Source organism: Panthera pardus, unplaced genomic scaffold (assembly GCF_024362965.1).
Source record: "Panthera pardus isolate Hobbes unplaced genomic scaffold, ASM2436296v1 HiC_scaffold_9, whole genome shotgun sequence".
Taxonomy (NCBI): domain Eukaryota; kingdom Metazoa; phylum Chordata; class Mammalia; order Carnivora; family Felidae; genus Panthera; species Panthera pardus.
Genome location: NW_026527024.1, coordinates 2358664 through 2364663, shown reverse-complemented (window position 1 = coordinate 2364663; position 6000 = coordinate 2358664).

The window sequence follows — 6000 nt, the reverse complement described above, 5'->3', positions numbered from 1 at the left end:
GTGGGCAGAATTGGTTTCTCCTGAGGCCTCTCTCCGTGGCTTGCCCATGGCAGTCTTCTGGCCGTGTCTTCACGTGGTCTCTGCTCTGTGTGCCTCTGGGTCCTAATCTCTTCTATACTAGCAGTTTGGGATCAAGGGTCCCCCTGAACTACCTCATTTTAACTTATTTCCACCTTTAAAGATCCTGTCTCCAAATACAGTCACATTCTGAGGTCCTGAGGGTTAAGACTTCAACATATAAACTTGGGGGGCCTACAGGGGGCGCCTGGGCGGCTCAGTAGGTTGAGTGACCGACTTCAGCTCAGGTCATGATCTCACGGTCCGGTCCGTGAGTTCGAGCCCCTCGTCGGGGTCTGTGCTGACAGCTCGGAGCCTGGAGCCTGTTTCAGATTCTGTGTCTCCCTCTCTCTCTGCTCCTCCCCTGCTTGTGCTCTCTCTCTCTCTCTCTCTCTCTCTCAAAAATAAACATTAAACAAATTTTTTTAAATTAAATTTGGGGCGCATACGTTTCAGCCCACAACACAAACCAAACAGCTTTGGGCCTCAGTTTCCTGCTCTGCGAAACGAGGGCAAATCTATCTGTTGTTCCAACTGTATACAGTTGTAGAAGCCAAGCCAGTAACCCACGAGAAGGTGCTGCATGAATATGGGTCATTGGCAGGAAGTGACGAGTGCGCTCAAGGTCACCCGGGACGTTGGGGAGCAGGGACAGACGGGTTCTGGTTCTGATGGACCCCACCCCGATGCTCTCTCTAGCATTCCCTTACGGTGTGACCTCGGACAGGTCACTGCTCCGTGCCTCAATTTCCCCTGCTGTGCGGTAGGGGCAACAACAGCACCCCCTTTTGGGGATTACGTGAGGACTTCTGATGAAAGAAGCCCTCCCACGGGGTCAGGAGCTTGGCCCCCCTGTTCCTTCTCCGTCAGGCAGCCTCTGGGGAGCCAGGCTTCCAGGCGTTCTGGAGGTTTCTCCTGAACTTGCCCCCACCCCCACCCGGCCCCAACCGCTCCCCTAGAACTAGGAATAGCGGCACCTCATTAACTGGTGATTGACCGCTTGTGCTCCTGGGTGACCTGCCCTCACCCCAGCCCCCCTGCGCCCTAATCTGTCAGCAAATCTGCTTTCTGTGCCATCCCCACCAGAGCGCTTGTGGGCAGGCTCGCAATTTGTCTGAAGTCCGTCCAGGGGATCGGGTAGACCAAGGGCCGGTGCCTTCTGAGGAGAGTCACACATGCTTCACATACTTCTGTCCCCGCTCTGTGGTTTGGGAAGCCAGGACTTTCTCAAAGCCGTCCTGTCCCTCCTCCGTCCCCAGCCCGCGGCCCCCTGCCGACCAGGAACTGGCTGTTCCACAGTCAGACCCCAGGAAAAAATTTTCCCTTTGAAGCCGCAGGTGTTCCTGCCCGGGAGTGCTCTCTCCGCACAGCATCCCCCACCCCCTGCAGGTGACCCGGCTGTCCCCCTGGCTCACCGCAGTCCCCGCTGGAGGCCTCCTGTCCCTGCCTCTGCCCCACCAGAGGAGTCCCTTCAGACCCCTACCTATCTTCCTCCCTCCCCCCTCAACAACCCATATGGGTTTGCAATGAAAACCTGCTGCGGGGGAGGCTTTTCCAAAATCTGGCTCCGGGGTTTCCGTTTGGGAGGATGGAGACGACGCCCTGGAGACGGTGGTGATGGGCGCAGACATGAACGGACACCATGGGAGATCTGTTCTGTCATCACAATGAAAACAAAAGTCTAGCCCCTCCTCGTTGCCAGGGTGCCAAGGGCTGCTGGGAGATCATCTGGACATGAAGGACCGTCCCTGGATTCTAGAGGATCCCGTGGGCGCCACCTGCCCACGCTGTCCCCTACCTGGAGAGTCTGTCCCCTCGTTCCTGATCTCAGTCGGTTCCCCCACCGAATGCCGGGGACATTGAAAGTGCACAAGGCAAACTTCCTTCCACAGGGTGGCTCGGGGAACCCGGGGCGAGGACTGGGCTGAGCCCCAACTTCCTGAGCCCCAGCCCCTGCTCAGCTGGGGGCGGCCCGGCGACACGAGAGGGATTGACTTGCCTGACAGCCCGTGACCCCCGGACATGTAAAATGAGCAGTTTCGTAAACAGGATCTTGGCTTGCCCGTGGCCTGCGGCTAAGGCTAAGCCCCTCTCTGGAATCAGTGATTGAAAACATCCCGAAAGGGTCGAGCTGATCCTCGGCACAGGACAGAAGGGACAGAAGGGACCTCCCTGGAAAGTGAGAGCAGCCCCTTGCTCAGGGTGGGTGGGGGGAGCGGTCAGAGGTGAGAACCCTGTTCCTGGTCCCTGCGTGCCCAGCATCCCCCTGGGACCACCCACCCTGGGTGGAGGGCGGGGGCCCCATAGGGTGAGCCATCGACCATGATGGGAGGGCCCCTGTCCAACCGGAGAGGCTTTGGCCGTTGTGTGGGACTGCCCTGCTTGGGATGGATCCATACCACCTCTCCATGCATCTTGCCGGGCCCCCAGCATGCAGGGAGCCCACCATTTGGGGCTGAGAAAGGTGTCTCCTGGATCCCTTTCCCATGGAGGATTTGGGGGGCTTGTCCCTGGGTGCCGGGCTGCTTCACAGCTGCGACCCACAAGCAGCATCCTGGGATTCCTGATCCACATGGACAAGAAGGGCAGCAGGAACAGGCACCACCCAGGAAATGGGGCTACTGGCCAGAAATCCTTTCCTGGGGCTCCGGAGAGAGCAGCAGCACCACCCCCCCCCCCCCAAGACAGGGAGCACTCAACTGCCACTTTACACATCGTGGGGCTGTGCACCAAAGCCAGGGGCGTCCGTCTTGAGCAAAAAAAATAAGGCAGAGAAAGCATGTGAAAAACATCTTGGGGATTTCGAAAAAGGGAGAAGAAAAAAAGGGGAGGCCAGGGTAAGGTGAGCGTCCACAGTGTTCTACGGGGTACGAAGTCCCGATTCTTTGAAAACAGCATCGGCTCCATGATGCCGAGTCCAAAAGATAAAAAGAAGCCAGTTTCCCGGGAGGAACGCAGCCATTCCTGGGACTCAAGCCAAAGAGACACTTCTTCCAGGGGTCCTTGGGACCCATGCTGCAATTCACAAGCAGCATCCTCAACATAGCCCTCTTGCAAAGAAAATAACAAGCTTCCTAGGATTTTTGTTAATAATACCCCGCAGGGCTAGGCCCACGGCGCCGTGCCAAAGTAAACTTTCTGTGGGGGCAGTATTTTAACATCACTTGTTTATACAGGGACATTTAGCTGATGCTGAGTATATCTCACTGGGCTGTGAAGGCCGGACCTGACCATCCTTAGTTATCAGAACATACTAACAACAACACAACTAATATTTATTGAGCCATTACGATGCCCAAAACACAAGGGACCATCGACACAAGGGACCTCCGGCCTTCTGACTCCTGCCTACGGCCCCACAGCAGTGGTTTTCCTGCTTTTTTTTTTTTTTTTTTTTTTAATGTTTGTTTATTTTTGAGAGACAGAAAGACAGAGCACAAGCAGGGGAGGGGCAGAGAGAGAGGGAGACACAGAATCCAGAGCAGGCTCCAGACTCAGAGCTGTCAGCACAGAGCCCGACGTGGGGCTTGAACTCACGGACCGCGAGATCATGACCTGAGCTGAAGCCCAGCACTCAACTGACTGAACCACCCAGGCGCCCCAGTGATCTTTCTGCCTAAACCTGTTTGTGGGTCGTTATATACAAGTGAAATGGCTGTGTCACAGAACAGTCCTCACACTCAGTATGGAGCTGAACATTGATATTTTCTTTCAAAACAATGCTGGTCAGAGACCCACTAAATTTATCTCACAAGCCCCAGTGGATCACGATTCTCTAGTCTGAAAAACACTACTCAAAAAACAAACAAACAAACAGGGGCGTTTGGGTGGCTCGGTCGGTTAAGTGTCCAACTTTGGCTCAGGTCACGATCTCACGGTTCATGAGTTCGAGCCCCACATCGGGGTCTGTACTGACAGCTCAGAGCCTGGAGCCTGCTTCCGATTCTGTGTCTCCCTCTCTGTCTGCTCCTCCCCCGCTCATGCTCTGTCTCTCTCCTTCAAAAATAAATGAAAAAAAACAAAACAAAAACAAAAAAGCCACTACTCCACAAAGACCTAAGGAGATGTGGCAGACATTGTGGACTAGCCAATCCAATCCCAGTCCTCTAACCTTGCCTGTCTTTCCTGACACATCCGGGAAAGCCAACTACTTTTTTCCCTGCCTCCCTTGCATGGACGCAGCTCACGGACACAGCCATGGGAAAAGCTCTGGGCAATGGGATGAAAACCAAAGATTATTAAAAGGACTTCTAAAAAGGCTTTTGCTGTCTTGATAAAAAGCCACTTCCCCCTGGCTTCCTGCCTTGAATGAAGATGTGATGCCAGGAGCCTGGGCGGCCTTCTTGTAACCATGAGAGCAAAGCAGAGAGAATATGGCTCCCGTGTCATTAAGCCCCTAAACCTGGGTCAGCAGCCACCCTTGTTTATGTTAGAGAAATTAACCCCTATTTATTTTGCCAGTATTACGTTTTCTATCCCTTACATGTGAAGGCGTTCCTAACCGATCACAAACAGTTCCTAATACGTACCTAGTTCTGTGCCTCACTGGTGACTATTGAGCATTTGCAGGGCACCTGGCTGGCTCAGTCAGTAGAGCATGTGACTCTTGATCTTGGGCTTGTAAATTTGAGCCCCACATTGGGTGTAAAGGTTACGAAAAGAAAAGAAAAGAACTTGCTTTTGGAAGTATGAAGACAGATGGTTTTTCAATCAACATCTATCATCAAACTGTTCATCTGTTCAAATGGGCATCCTCTGCCTAGTTTGTCCAAAGTAGTGACATATAAGGATAACGGGGACCACAGAGGTTCTATAAGAACATCTTTTCTGCTCTGCAGAAAGTGCGCTAATAGTGTGATATCTGTATACAAAGGAGAGAAGATATGTGACTTAGCCTGTGTCTGTGCCCCCCTCCCCCCGCCCGGCCTGGTCCACTCCAATCTGCTAACCTTCCTGGTGCCTAAGCCACACAGTTTGTGACACTTCGCTATGCCAGCCATAGGCAACGGATATGGAAGGAAAGAGCCGCCCTGGTAGAGGGTGGCAAAACATGGGGTCAAGTTACCGTCCGTGGCCCGCTGGAACCAGGCGCCCACTGGAACCGGCAGAGTTTCGAAGGACTGCACAGTTGCGGTCATAAAACGCTTTTAGAAGGATGCAGAATGCAGACGCCATGGTGGAGAGCTGCTTCTCCAGCACCGGGTATTTGGATACACAGCAAGATTACGTCTCACGACGTGCGTGGCGGAACCCAAGGCCTTCCGTGAACAGGCTAAAAATCTGGAGACAAAGTTTGGAGACCGATCCTGTAGATTGCCAAACGGAAACCCCAGTTGTATCCACCAACTTGCCAGGTCTTCCGTGTGAAATTTATTTATTTTTTTAAATTTTTTTAACATTTATTTATTTTTGAGACAGAGAGAGACAGAGCATGAACAGGGGAGGGTCAGAGGGAGAGGGAGACACAGAATCTGAAACAGGCGCCAGGCTCTGAGCTGTCAGCACAGAGCCCGACGCGGGGCTTGAACCCATGGACAGTACTGTGTGAAATTTAAAGCACTCATGAGAGAAGGACCATTGGGAGGGGGGTGGTGGGGGGATGTGGAGGACTTCGAGGACCCTCCCCACTCCCCTGAGGAAGATGCTTTTCCCTTGAAGAAGCAGCGAACAGCTCTCTGCACGCCGTACCTCTCCTAGCTATTTCCCCAGTGACAGGGTTTTCGCTTGTATGGCTTAGACTAGAGGCAGAGATGCAGAATGCAGAGACAAGGCAAGGAGAGAGATACCCGGGGAAATTGCAGGGGTCCACGAATTTCCATCATCAGAAATCTGGAGAATGTAGGGATGGGTTTTGAGGGTGCTTGGCCAAGAGGGAGGAACACGATTCTGGATCCGATTGAGGGCACGGAGAAGACAATCTGGTGTTTGATGCGCCGGCTTGGG